The sequence below is a fragment of the Sturnira hondurensis genome, unplaced genomic scaffold, assembly GCF_014824575.4.
Source record: "Sturnira hondurensis isolate 20B ecotype Veracruz unplaced genomic scaffold, ASM1482457v3 Scaffold0002840, whole genome shotgun sequence".
In the NCBI taxonomy this organism is placed as follows: Eukaryota; Metazoa; Chordata; class Mammalia; order Chiroptera; family Phyllostomidae; genus Sturnira; species Sturnira hondurensis.
The window spans coordinates 14,388,035-14,403,818 of record NW_028075471.1 but is presented as its reverse complement, the minus strand read 5'-3'; the positions used below and the strand labels follow the sequence as shown (position 1 = coordinate 14,403,818).

The following is a 15,784-nucleotide window of genomic DNA, read 5'->3' as shown; positions in this document are numbered from 1 at the left end:
GTGCATGTCATTGTCACTGAACTTTCTTCATCTTTTATTTTAAATAATAGCTTGTTGTATTTCATAGTAAAGGAGATTCACTTTGCTCATATATAGCTGACCACAAGTAATAGTTTATTTTTCTCATTATCTCCTATTGCTGTTTGCAGAAGGACCTGATGAAGATTTTAACCTAAATCCTAACTTGAGATTAAATCACTGAAAATACAGACTATTTTAGACAGTTAGCAAAATATAAATGCAAATTTATTATCTATGACATCTATGGCATATTTAGCAAGGACCATAATACTTAGACAATTCTAATTAAAACTAAATTTTTACATTTTTGAAAGACCCATAACATATCCAAGTGGTATAATGTACATATAATTTAGGAACTTTTACCTTTAAATGAAAGTGTTTTCCTGTAAAAATGTTACACAATTCAAGAATAGTCATATTATTCATAGTACTTGTTTTTAAAAATAATAGGAACTGCGACCCAAGCAGTTGAGCTCATGGAGTTACCAGAGTTCTTAATGACAATAGTTCATTCAGGTGGAGAACTTTTTAAGGCAAACATATATGTGGCATTCACCTAGGGGTTAGGGTTGGAGTAAATGATATTCCAGAACCCGGAGGCCCTGAAATATGTAAAATAGACCAACTAATGTATTTTATCCTTAGAAAAGTATATTCACTAAAGACTTATTTACTCTCACATTATTTTTACTCTCATTTTAGACATAGTTTGAGAAATTTTAGTTATTTTATTTCCCTGTGCATGAGCTATTACAAAAAAACAAATGAGGAGTGGGGAAGGGAGCTAGGTGGAAGTGGAAGAGGGTATAGGAGAGACAAATGGTAATAGGAAACAATACAATAAAAAATGAGCTATTAAAAATGAGAAAGAGAAGGGGAACTGTTAAGACACTTTAAGCAAAATGCGGGGTCTATCACTGAGGGAAAGGACAAAGAATGATACAGCATCTGGCACAAGTATTAAAAAATACAGCCTTCCACATGGCTCAATAATAGCAAAAAAGATAACCATAAGTTATCTTACACAAAACACAAAAACCTATTGAAAATATTATTTAATATGACAGAGAAAGCTGTAATTCATTATAGAAAGGCTTTCATCTTATGGCTGTTTGTTGTTAAGGTTTTACTCACAGAGAGACTATAATAACCTAAGCAAGCCACCTATGAGGATTCAGATTTCCCAGTTCCATAAGGTAAACAAAGTTACTTTGTGGGCTTGATTATGAGCTATCAGAAATTGATTTCATCTGATCCATATTAAGTTGCTACACTTGGAAAAGTGCATGCCAAGGAATATGCATGTAAAATGAATAACCTTATTGCACATATTAGTTCAATTTATCATCCATTCAATTTAACTAATTCATTAATCCAGTCACTAATGACAATAGCTGTTAGAAAAATTTTAAACCTATTTTTATATACTCTTTCTTACCCTATGTAAACATAGTTTCAACAAGGAAAATAGATGACAATAAAAGTGGCAAAAATGTGTAGTACTTGTTTCAGGCACTGTCTGAGGCCCTTTACATTTTTATGTAATTTAATCCCACAACCTTAAAAAATAGAGACAATTATCACCCTTATTTTAGAGATGAGAAAATAGATTCTTGCTAAAATCAGTGTTTAAAACTCTGGATTTTTTTGGTTGTAAATGGCAGAAATCCAAATAAAGCTAGAGTAGGCACAGTGGGTGAGAAGGGCATACTTTATTCACTCATCAGACTGAACAGGCACAAGTACAACCGACTCTAGAACAATGTTCCTGGGCTCTGCTGCACTCAGCCTCTAACTCTTCTACCACATGATGGCTGTATTCTGAGGCTGACCTTTCTGCAGGAACTGAAAACAGCAGCAAGTAACCCTAACATTCTCCTTCATCACTAAGTAACTAAATCTCAGTAAATTTCTAATTAGTCTGGTTTGGACCTCAGTCCCTTTCCTTGTTTTATAACAGCAAAGAAAATCTCCCCTAAGAGCCTGTGGGATTAACCGCCTGCCTAGGACTCTACTGATTGGGAAAAAGCAATTGCCCAAAGGAAAAAAAAAAAGAGAATGTTTCATTACTTAAAGAAAGGGAAGGATATGGTGGACAGGCAGATATAGTATTTGACAAGGCCTGGCGTGACGCACACTTCTTCATGAGAATGCTCACATTTCATGAAGGTAACAAGTACTGCATATCAAGGACAAATTAATTATGTGTCCAGCACTGTGCTAAGGATTTCACATGCCTTGCTTCATTTAATCCTTGTAACTGGTTTGTGGTAGACATTACCGTTATTATTTCCAGAAATGATACATAATATGCACCAATTCACCTGTATCAGTTATTTATGTTAGGATTCTTTATAATTGCCCTGGGATCCTTTCAATTTTTCTGGTTCCCATGCGTATAGTTGATGTATTTTGAATGAGAAATCTTGGTGATTTCTAATATCTCCATAAGGCAACTGAGATTCATGCAATCACACAATTAAAAAAGGTAAACAGAGTAAGGAAAAACCCGCTAGTAGGAACTCAGTAAATGTTATTCATTATTTGTATTAATTTCACCAAAGCATAGACATGGCAAATACTGAAAGTTCATTATAACAATCTTTCAATTATTTAATGTATAATTTACATATAATAAAATGAACTCATTGTAAGTGCACAGTTTGATGAGTTTCACCCAAATACACAGTGTCATAACTATCACACACCTAAGACAGAGAACATTTCCCATTTTAGTACATTCCCTCTTGTTCCTGTTCTACACATCTCGTTCCTCATCCCTGGCAACCACCAAAATGAAAACTTTTGCCTTTTCTTAAATTTCATATGAATGGAAGCATAAAGTATATGGTATTTTCTATTCAAGTTTTATCATTCAGAATAATGATTTGAAAGTCATCTATACCATTGCATCTATCAGCAGTGAACTCATTTTCATTGCTGAATATTATTTCACCATTAGAATATACCACTTTGTTTCTCTATTCACCAAGTGTTGGAACTTATGGTTTACTCTGTTTTCTGGATATTATAAGTAATGCTACTATAAATATTTGTGGAGCACTACAAATCTTATTGTAGAATTATGTTTCATTTTTCTTGGGTAGATACCCAAAAAAGGAAAGAATGGGTCATAAAATAAGTGTGTATTTAACTTTGTGAGAATTACCAACCTGATTTTCAAATTGGCTGTAACATTTCTGCATTTTTGTCAGCAATGAATTAGAATTCCATTGGTTTTGCATCCTTGCCAAGACTCAGTATCCTTAGTCTTTTCAAATTAGGTATTCAGGTAGGTGTCCAGTGATTGTTCTTTGTTAATTTAATTTTCATTTCCCTGATGTCCACTGAAACAGAGCCCTCCCCAAAATGAAATTATTTTCTGAAGGGTGGGCCTTTTGTAGTGCAGGCTTCCCCCACTAAGCAAGTGTTTTAGGAACTCATCTGTATCAGTGTACTGGTTGGCATTGTTGTGAAAGGCTGTGTTTGGTTTCAGTCAATTTTTTTGAAGACTCCTTCAAGGCATTTGCCCACTTCAAGATGGGTGACTTATGAGTGCATGGGCACACACAAACACTGAGTGTTCAGCAGTTTTTGATAAAAACAGCATGGCCCTAATGCCCCATTGTCCCTGTTCACCTGCTGTTGTCCCAAGAGACTTGTTTTGTTGTTGTTTCCCTGGATGAAAAAAGACCTCAAAGGTAAATGTGTTGCTGATGTGGAAAATATGAAACAAAAAACAGCAGAAGTACTAAAAGGCCTCAAAATTGAGTTGAAGAAACTGTTTTGAGCAGTGGAAAAAATATCTTGATAGGTATATTGCCTCAGCTGGATAGAACTATGGATGTGACTGAAGTTTAAACATGTAAGAATACATACACAATTTTCTTATAAATAAATTCTGGTTATGGGGGTCTCCCCTCATAATATGCTTACTGTTCATCAAGTATCTTCCTTGATAAAGTGTCCATTCAAAATTTTGCTCATTTATTATTGGATTGGAAGTTTTCTGAGTTCTTTACGTATTCTGGATACAAGTCCTTGGTCAAATACATGGTTTTGCAAATATTTTCTATAAATCTGTCAATAACCTTTCTATTTTCTTAATAATTTCTCAAAAAAATTTTAAATTTTGATGAAGTCCAATTTATCAATTTTTGTGGCTCATAAATTTTGTATCAAAATTTAGAAATTTTTGGTGAAATCAAGAGAACAGATATTTATCTGTTTTTGCCCAAAAGTTTTATGGTTTTAGGCCTTATATTTAAGTTTGTGATTCATTTACATTTAATTTGTAAATGGTACATAACAGGTGACAAACACAAGGCCTGCAGACCAAATCCAATCCTCCACCTTGATTTATCTGGCCTGGCACCTTGTTTCTACCCAGTGGCAGTGCCAAGCTCCTTGTCCCTAGTTAAGGAGTAGTTACAAAGGGCCCTAAAATTACATTCAGCCCTTTAAAGACCATTGTGAGGCTGATGTGGCCCTGCAGTGAAAATGAGTTTGACACCCTTGGAATACAATAAGTGTTGTGATTTCACACCCTTTGTCCTTATACTGTATTTGATTACATTGCTTTTTCATGGTTGTGAGAAATTAACATAAACTTACTGGTTTAAAACAACACAAATTTACTAGTTTATAGTTTTCAAGGTTATAAGTCCAACATGACTTTTAAGTAAAAATTAAGTTGTCAACAGGGCTGATTTCCTTTCTAGGGGACCTTCAGGAGAATCCATTTTCTTGCCCTTTTTAGCTTGTAGAAGTTGCCCTCATTCCTTGGCTCACAGTCCCTTCCTCCATATTTAAAACCAGTGGCATTGAACTTACTCACCACTCACTGGCTATTTTTCTGCCACCATCTTGGTTCCACATTCCTTGTGTGAAATGCCAGGGTGAAGCCACAGAAACCATCCCTGCTATAGAGCAGGAGTTACCACAGCCCCAGGCTGAGACAAGATATGAAACAGAATCTGATAGTAATGAATTAGTACCAGAGCTCCAGGAGCAAGATCCCATGTAGGTAACCACACAAGCCCAGCTAGCTGCAACAGCGGAAATCAATGAAGAACCAATCAGTAAAGCAAAACAGCTAGAGTGAAATGAGGAATGAAAGGCTATATCCCAAGTTGGGTCTTTGACAGGTTCCATGGTTTACTAGAGTCACTATCCAGAAATCTAAAAATATCCTCTTTGTCATCACAAAGCCAGATGTCTATAAGAGCCCAACTTCATATACCTACATAGTTTGCAGGGAAATCAAGACTGAGGATTCATCTCAGCAAGCACAGCTAACGGCTCCTGAAAAAAATCAAAGTTCAAAATGAGGCTGTTTCAAACATTCAAGAAAACACATCAACTCCAACTCTATGAGAGGAGAGTGAAGAGAAAAAGGTTGATGAAAGAGGTGTAGAAGTTAGTACATAGAATTGATCATGTCACAAGCGAATGTGTAGAGAGCAAAGCACTCTGAGCCCCGAAGAACAATAATAATTATTTTGTAAATGTTATATGGAATTAATAATGTAATCATCTAAAAATGAGGAACTTTTTGTGTTTCAAAAGAGTAACTGCAGCCTGGTTTGACATTTGTACTGTTTCTTTACTGTTTCTGTAAAGTTATGATTTCTTGTGGGGTGAAAAAAATAAAATAAAAACAGCAACATTGGGCCCACCTGGGTAACTCAGGATAATCTTCCTATGTTGAGGTCAGCTAATTAACAAAGTTAATTGTATTTGCAACTTTAATTAGTCTTTGCCATGTAACCAAGCATATTCATAGCTTCTGGAGATTAGGGTACAGACATCTTAGGTGGTGTGGTGTCATTAATATGCCTAGCATCAACGTTGAATAGACTCTCCTTCCCCCCATTGAATTATCTTGAAATCCTTGTTGAAAAATCAGTTGGCCATGTAAGTGTGGTTCTATTTCTGGATTTTACTTGGATCTTCTGATGTATTTGTCTACCTTTTAAGTATGACCATACTGTCTTATTCACTAAAAATTTATACTGATATTTATACTGTCTTAAAATCAGGTAATGTAACTGCTTTAACTTTGTCCCTTTTCAAAATATTTTAGCAATTTGGCCCTTTGTATTTTCTTATAAATTTAGGAACACTTTGTCATTTTCTACAAAATTCTTAAGAATTTTTGTGGGAATTGCTTTGAAACTATATACTAGTGAGAGAATTGACATCTTAATGTTGTCTTTGATCTGTGAATATAGTATCTCTCTTCATTTATTTAGGCCTTTACTTTATCTCAGCAATTTAAAAAAATATTTGGTATGCATTTCTTACAAATCAATCTTTGTTAAATTCATTCCTAATTATTCTGGGTGTTATTTTACATGCAACTATATTTTTAATTTCATTTTTAATTATTACTAATATTAGAAATTCAGGGGCTTTTTGGTATATTGATCTCATGGCTCATGAAGTTACTAAATTTACCCATTCTAATAGACACTTCAATATATTTATTAGGATTTCGCATACATGTTAATGTCATCTGCATATAAAAATAATTTCCTTTCTTCCTTTCCAAAAGAGATGTCTCTGATTTCTTTTTATCTTATTACACTGATTTGAACTTCCAATACAATATTAAATAAAAGTGCTGAAAGCAAACATTTTTGATTCATTCCAGATTTTGGGCAAATATTCTAAGATTTTTATATTCTAAATATGATGTCTACAGTCAATTTTTTGTAGATTATCTTTACCAAGATTTAAAATATTTTTGTAAGAAGCTTTGTCATGAATGGGTGTTCAGTTTTTTTCAAAAAATATTTTCTACTATTGAGAAGATCAAATAGATTTTTCTCCTTTATTATATTAAAATGATAAATTACATTGATTTAAATTTAAATGTTAAAACGAATCCCTGCTTTTAAACATTTTTTATAAACTATTATTTTTATACAATGCTAAATGAACTTGTTAATATTATGTTAAAGATTTTTGCATGTATGTCATGACAGCTGGTGGTCTATAATATTCTTTTTTCGGTTTTGGTATCAGTGCAAAGCAGGCCCCATAAAAATGTATTGGAGGGTGGAGTACTCTCTTTTCTATGTTTAGGAAAGATTGGTATACTTTCTTCATTAGATTTTTGATAGATTTCCACTAATGAAGTCATATGGTTCTACAGTTTTTAAAACATTTTAAAATTATTAATTAAAGGTCTTTGATGGACATAGGGTTATTTGAGTGTTCTATTTCTTCTTGATGTTGTTTTGGTAAATTATTTTTTAACATATTTGTTTACTTCATCAAAAGTTTCAAAATTATTGGCAGAAACTTATTTATAATATTCCCTTTTATTAATTTCTGCTCTTATTTTTATTATTTCCATGCCTCTAGTTGTATTTAATTTGCTCTTTTTTGCTAACTTTCTGTGATGCAAGTTTTCATCTTTTTTTTCTTTTTGGTAAGCTTCTTTATTAGATAACAAAATCAAGCATGTTGAGACCCAAATTTGCAAGTGTTACAAGAAGGCACATAATGAAAGCTCTTCTTCCCTCCCTTCTCTTGACTCTTCTCTCCCGAGTCAGCATTGTGAGGTTTCTTAGGTGTTCTATGAAATATCTGAATATCTAAATATCATGTGTCTTTGTGATACACATGGGTTTTTTCCCACAAATAATAGAACTCGTCCTGTTCTATATCGTGTTTTTCCTCCTAGTTATTTGTCTTTGAGGTTGTTCCGTCTGAGCACATATAGTTTTATCTTATTTTTCATTGTACTAATTTTTAGTTAAAAATAACACATGTTTTTTTTTGTGGAAATTCATATAGTACCAAAGAATATAAATAATAAACTTTCCCTTTTTCACTCATACAGAGGTTACCACTGTTCATAGATTCATGTGTATCCTTCCAAAAATATTCTATACACAAATAAAAGTAAGCACACCTTGCATGTGTGTGTTCACATTCATACCCATGTGCACATGCACGCAGAAACAAACTGTACAATGCTCATAGGCAGTTTTTATTTTTTAATTTTTTTAAATTTATTTAATTATTATTCAAGTACAGTTTTCTGTCTATTACTCCCATTCCATCCCACTCCCCATCCTCCCCCCTCCCTGCCATTTCCACCCTTTTTAGTTGTTATCCATGTATCCTTTATATTTGTTCCTCTAAATCCCTCCCCTATTTTCCCTGAAATTTTCTCCCCTCTCCCCTCTGGTCACTGTCCCCCTGTTCTCTATTTTAGTGTCTTTGGTTACATTTTGCTTGCTTATTTGTTTTGTTGTTTAGCTTCCTGTTAAAGGTGAGATCATGGTATTTGTCCTTCAACACCTGGCTTATTTCACTCAGCGTAATATTTTCCAGTTCTTTCCATCAAAAGGTAGGAGCTCCTTCTTTCTTTCTGCTGCATAGAATTCCATTGTTTATATGTACCATGGATTTTTGATCCATTCATTTCCTGATGGGCACCTAGATTGCTTCCAACTCTTGGCTATTGTAAATTGTGCTGCTATGAACATTGGGGTGCATATGTTCCTTGGGACTAGTTTTTTAGGGTTCTTAGGATACAATCCCAGCAGTGGAATTGCTGGGTCAAAAGGCAGGTCCAATTTTAGTTTTCATTTTAATTTGAGATGTTTCTTCTTTTAAACAGAAACACTTAAATCTATGAAAGTGCTGATGAGCATTGCTTTAGCTACATTCCACAGTTTAATGTTCCATTTTCATTTTTATTCTATGAAAATATTGTCTAATTTTCCTTATAGTTTCTTCTTTTTAATGTGGTAAATTATAGATGACATAAAATTTGTCATTTTAACCTTTTTTAAATGTACAGTTCGGTGGCATTCACATCGTTGTGCAATTATCACTACCACACATCCCTAGAACTTTGTTGTTGCCCCAAACTGATACTCTGTACCCATTACACAGTAACTATTATTTCTCCCCCAACCCATACCCTTGTAACTGCCATTCTACTATATTCTACTCTATGTATCTATGAATTTGACTACTCCAGATACCTCATCCAAGTCAAATTATACAATATTTCTCCTTTTCTGAGTGTTTTGTTATAGTTAGAAAACATCTTCTGTATAATTTCAAATGTTTGTATTTATATACTGACCCTGTGCTTTTTGTGGCTTGGTGAATGTTTCATATGCTCATAAAAAGATTATGTATTCTGCTGTTTAGGTGTGTAGTATTTTACAAATGTCAATTAGGTTAAGTTGGTTTAAGTCCACTGCATCCTTATTGATGTTCTATTTGTCCTCTCTGTTATTGAGAAAGGAATATTGAAACTCCAATTATACTTGCTAATAATTGTTAAATTGTCTATGTTTTAACTCTCATCACTTTTTTTTATGTATTGTGTAGATGGCTACTTACATATACTCCTATTATTGTTTTGTATCACTGTTGTATTGCGAGTATTTTGGATGAAATACTTTCTTGTCTCTACTAATACTATAACTAACTCACCCGTTTCTTCTTATGCTTACTATTTTAATACTGTATCATTTTCTACCATTTTACTTCCAAAAAGTAAAAGTGTATTTATTTGTATGTCTGCATTTAAAGTAACCTTTGGTAGACAGCATAGGGTTGGATCTTGTTTCTAAATTTAATCCAACAAGGTTTGTCTTTAATTAGAATAGTTCATCTATTTATCGTTAATGAGATTATTATGTGACAGGATTTTTGTCTGCCATTGAGCTATTTCTTTCCTATTTGTCTCATATCTTTTATTTCTCTCTTTTTTTCTTTGGATTTACAGAAATATTTTAGCATGTCATTTTAATTTTTATTAGTTTTTTACTACATTTCTTTGCATTATTTTTTAGTGGTTGCTGAGGAATAACAATATGCATTATTAATCTGCAACAATCTACTTATATTTAGTATTATTATTTGTATTATAATATCAGAATCTTGAAACAATATAATTTTATTTACTCTTTTGTGCTTTTTTGTCATCTATATCAATGTGCCTTATAAACTCTACACTGCCTTTTTTTAAATTTGAGAAGAGAAAAAAATTACTCATATAAACTTTTAAAAAAAATTCTCACCAGAGAGTATGGATTTTAGAAAGAAAGGAAGGGAGAGAGAGAGAAACACTGATGTGAGAAAAAAACATTGATAGGTTGCCTCCAATGCATGCCCTGATTGGGGGTCAAACATACATCCTACCTACGAGTTCTGACAAGGGATGGAACCCACAACCTGTTGATGTACAGGCCAATGCTCCAACCAGCTGAGCCACCTGGCCAACACTACCTCTATAATCTTTTGTATTTCCCCACATATGTATCTCTTCCAGTGCTATTTGCTTCTTTCTGAATACCTATGTTAATGTTCTACTGTCATTTCACATGAGCATAAAGTTTGGTATTTCTTATAGTGCCAGTATGGTAGTAATGAATTTTGTAGTTTTTTTGTCAAGAAATTATATTTTATTTTTGTATTTGTAGAATACTTGCATTGGGCATAGATTTCTTGGCTACCAGGTCTTAGTTTGTTTAAATTATTTAGCATTTTGAATATATAAGCCCAATCTCTTCTGGTCTATATAAGTAGTGGTAATAAGTCAGCTGTTGATCATATTGTTAGTTCACTGCATGTAATATGTATTTGTTTTTCTCTTGCTGCTTTCAAGATTTTTTCTATATTTCTTATTTTTCAGATGTTTTAATATGCTGTACTGAGATTGGATTAGTGTGTGTATGTGTTCGTATCTTATCAGCTTCATTGAGCTTCTTAGATGTCTAAGTTAATGACTTTTCCTTAGAAAAAGATTTGATCTTTTTTGTTAAATACTTTTTCTGTCCTTTTCTCTGTCTTTGCCTGTGGAACAGCATTTGCATATTTATTAGACATTTCAATATTGCCTTAGAGTTCTCTGTGACTTTGTTCATTTTTTAAAATATTTTATTTATTTATCTTTAGAGGGGAAGGGAAGGAGAGAGGGAGAGAAATATCAATGTACGGTTGCATCTTGTGAGTCCCCTGCTGGGAACTGGCCTGCAACCCAGGCATGTGCCCTGACTGGGAATCGACCCGCGATCGTGTGGTTCGCAGGCCCGCGCTCAATCCACTGAGCTACACCAGCCAGGGCTCCATTTTTGCTAAATACTTTTCTCCATAGTCATATTTGGTCATTTCTAAAGATATAATTTTATTTCACTGATTTTTCTTCTGCTATTTCATATTTTTTGTTATAATCACACAGTGAAGTGTTTCTACTTGGTGTTTTCTTATAGCTTACATCTCTTTGTTGAAATTTCCTATTTGTTTACTCATTAACATTATATTTTTCTTTAATTATCTGAATATATTTAAAATTTCATCTTAAATATTTTCTCAGTACCCATCAGGGTCCTTTGGTGTTAGTTTCTACTGATTATCACTTATAGTCCAACAGAGAAACACTTTCCTACTTCTTTGCATATCTAGTAATTTTTGGTTTGAAATTACATGTGGATGGTACTTTGTAGTGATTCTTGAATATTCTGAGGATTCTTTTTTTGTTTGTTTTGTTTTTTAGTGTCATTATAGTAGATGATTTACTTGCCCAGAATAAAACTATGAAATAGTCCTCCCTGCTATGATCAGTCATTGGTACATGATCAGTTTTCTTTGGCTTCCAGTTAGCTGCTTATTTGGTTTATCCCCTGAGTGTCCTCCTATGTCTGCATAGTTTAGCTTTCAGGCAAAGATTTCAGAATATTTTACATTCAGAATTTAGGGCTCACTATCTCCTTGGTTCTTTTTTTTTGGGGGGGGGAATTTTTCTAAATTTCAAATTTTTTTTCCAGGCCCAACTTCCTACCTCTGATAGAAGAAAGACCAGGAAGGATTTTACTTTCTGTCACTTGATATAATTTGGAGAACACAGTCAGTCAAAAATGCAGTAAACTCACAAACCTCAGTAGCATCAGCAGTTTTGAACTTTAATGTTAGCTAAACCTCTGGATTCTAGTTGACTTTTTTCCCTGGGCTACTTTATTCCAAGTTGTAGGAGACTATTCTGCCTGGCATGGGCCCAGCCCCCAGTGGCAAATATTTACTGCAAAATAACTTCTTAAAATCCATGCTAAATCTTCCTAGGACCAGTGTAACCAGTCCAACCACTTTTGCCTTTTCATTTGAAAATATTCCTCTTCTGTGATGTGATTAGCGGCATTGGCTCCTTTGTTTTTTGTAAAAGGTAACCACCTCAAGCAACTTCTGCATAGTAAATGAGGACCATCATGTAATTTGCCAAAAAACCCAATAAAGGCTGGTCACAGCAAGGGCAGCTTTTGCTCGCCTTGAGAGAAAACCCTTGCTGTCCCTTTTCCTCCACCAGACTGTGTGAATGTCTCATTTCATCCATAATGACACGGACCACAACACAAGTATATATAGTTTTGTGTTCAGCAACAGATTTGGGAAGAGTTTATACTCCAATCTTGGACATAAGACTCCTGCAGCCCTTTCACCTCCAAAGCGTCCTCTTTAAAGATCCAACATTTCTGTCCTCTGAACTCCATCATCTGCTCCTCCTAACTGGTAAAAGAGGCTGGGGTAGTTTTAAATGAGATCATTGTAATTTATATGAAGTTGTAAGTAATATATTTTCTTTTCTTTCTCATAAAAGAAAAATGCCATGTATACTCACTCAATAGTAACATTAAAAAAATCTATAGTGTTGTTACAGAACAGAGGTCCAAGAGGGAAATATTTGGCCCACTCAGGGATGCCAAAAACTGTTCCAGAACAACAGGGCCCCCCATTCCAAGACAGTTTACTAATACCGTCTGGACCACCTACTGGGCTCATCTGTCTACCGCCAGAGGAGACATCTCTCACTGCCAGAGACTTGTGAAAAGGAAAGGAAAGGTTTTTTTAAAGCTATACAGACTTAAAGTTGTGACCCAATGTCCCCATTAAAATATCAAAGTCCTTTAGGATAACCACAGACCCCCACAGTGCTTTCTCCCCCCCTGCTCTAATTCAGAGTGCCATAACTCAGGAAAAGAAGCACATATCCATGTTTCAAGCTGCTGGCACCGTCCAGTGGGTCGCCATTCGGGCAAGATCTCTAATTAATCCAAAGCCACGTGGCACCTTTTCATGGCTTACTGTCAAGAGTTCTTTCACCCTTCTTCCAGGCAAAGTCTCTTCTTTTCTCCACCAGAGCTGTGGAGAGAGTAGAGTCACCACTCTGGCAAAGCTGAATGGTGATTCTCTCTACCCCCAGCTGTGGGGGTCCCCACTCTGTCCAAAAGCACGTGGTTCTCTTTTTCACCTGGCTGTAAGGGTCTGTACTCTGGCAAAGCCATGTGGTACTCTTTGCTAAGGCTACATGGTGATTCTCCCTCACATGGTTGCAGGAGTCCCCACTCTGGAAAAGCTGCATGGTACTCCTCCAGTGGTTACTGTGTCTGGGTTTTAAATCCCCATGCCAATCTTCCTCTGTACCCCCATTTCCAACTCCTCCCACAATCAGTTACACCTGCCAGCATTCCTGCATTATTTCAACTGTACTGGGCTGCCATCATGAGTGTGGGCAGGTATGGTCCCATGGAGTGGAGCCACTCATCTCCAAGCTCTCACGCAGGCACCGTAACTCATGGGACCTGCCCCCAGCTACGTCTTGGGTGGAAGTCACTTCCAGCCCCTTGGCCCAGAGCATGGCCACAGTATTTAACATATCTAGGTAACCAGTTAAGGGTTATAGATACGTTAAATGACCATGCCAGAGATTAGCTGCAAAGCCTTTGATGTACAAAATAGCCCTCAATGGTCCCTCTCCACTTGTCCTTTCCCCCAACTGACACCTGTTGGGGGCAGTAAGGGGTGAGGACATCTTATATATCCCTTTAATATTTCCTGGACACCTTGAGTTCTGGACCGCATTCCAAATCCCTTTTTTGGGGGAGGTCTCTTGGCTGTGCCCCGTTACAGTATGATATAAGGATTCAGATATCTGCCACCCCCAGTTTTCAAAAGTCTACTTTATAACACTTCACCTTTATCAAGGACCTACATTAGTCCCTGCTTTCATTAACAGAAATCCAAAGAGGATTTTTGGTTTCGTGAAAGAAGGTGAAAAGTAAAACCAGTGTTCAGCATTCATTTTGTAGAGAGCTGTCACAGAGGCCATGTGCAGCCCAAGCACAGAAAGTGGCCCCACCAAGCTCCTTCCCCTGGAACTACACTCAGCATGTCAGCTGCAAGCCACCATAGCTTTGAACTAGGTCTGTGAGTATGTGTGTTTTATCTCAGTTTATTTTGTATATCCATTAGCAACTTGAGTCCTAAGGTAATTGCTTCTTTGCATTAATGTAATTTTGTCTTATAAAAGGTTTTATAGGAACCCTGTATAGTCCCATTTCAGGGGAATGATATATTGACACTGATGCACTACACTGATTTTATTCACATTTCCTCAATTTTACTTATATTCACGTGTGTTTGTATTTCATTCTATAAAATTTTATTATAAGTGTAAGTTTTTGTTCCTACCACCACAGTCCTGATACCCAATAGCTCCATCCCCAGAAGGATCCTTTGTGTTGCCCTTTTATGACCACATCCACCTCCCTCTCACCCCATCTTTTCTTAAACCCTTGGCATTCCTAGTCTGTATTCCATTTCTAGAATATTGTCAATTCAAAATATTATACAAATGGAATTATGCATTATGTAACTTCTAGGATTGGCTTTTTCTTTTTTTTAAATGTTGTGCAAGTAGAGTTTTCTCCATTTTCACCCCCCATGCTCCCTCACCCCACCTATCCCCACCTCCCACCGTCCAACCTATCATTTATCATAATTCCTGATATTCATCCAAGTTGTGGTATATGTCAGTAGTTATTTCCTTCTTATTGTCCAGTAGTATTGCATAAAATAAATATGCCACAGTTCTTCAACCATTCACCTGTTAAATATCACATGAATTGTTTCCAATTTTTAATGAATATGAGTCAAGCCACTGTGAACATCTGTGTATAGATAGTGGTGGTGGTGGTGGTTGATGTGGTATGAAAACATTGATTTTCATATCTCTGGGATAAGTGCCCAAGTCTTTACTCATTGAGTCATGTGGTAATTTCTTGTTTAGTTTCAAAAAAAGCTGCCAAACATATTTCCGGAGTTACTGTACCATTTCTCATTCCCAACAGTATGAGCGATCCAGTTTCTCTACATCCTCATCAACATTTGGTATTGACACCATTCTTTATTTTAGCCATTCTTTAAATGTGTGCAGTGATAGCTTATTGGGGTTTTAATTTTTATTTCCTGATGTACTCAATCTAGAACATACAGATAACATTAACATATAATTGGGAAATGGGCAAAAGACGTGAAAAAGTCTTTGCACTGAAGAGAATATACAGATGATAAATTCTAGATATTAATCTTTTAAAACTATTCTCTGCAGGAGGAATTACCTGACATCCCCATGCCACCATTATTGAATTAAAATTATATAGAAATATATGTATAGCATAAGTATAATGTAGAATGAAATTTTGTTTTATATTTGAACACAGCACTGTTATAAACAAAAACAGGCTTTGTGTAGATGAAAACTAATATATGTATATAGTTTGTAAAAGATACAATGATTATCTTTGATGAGACTAACATGAACAATTTTTATTTTTCTATTTTCCATTTCTTTTGAGGTACTAGGTGGTTAGAAAGTTACCTTCCATAATTACTAAATTATTTTAGCACTTTTAATAGGTCACAATGTAATCATTATTATAAATGTGTTTCT

At 35.0% G+C, this 15,784-nt stretch overlaps 1 pseudogene; it reads left to right on the top strand.

Moving 5' to 3' along the window:
* Positions 1-1,190: 1,190 nt before the first annotated feature.
* Positions 1,191-5,548, top strand: LOC118983634 (nascent polypeptide-associated complex subunit alpha-like; annotated as a pseudogene).
* Positions 5,549-15,784: the final 10,236 nt, after the last annotated feature.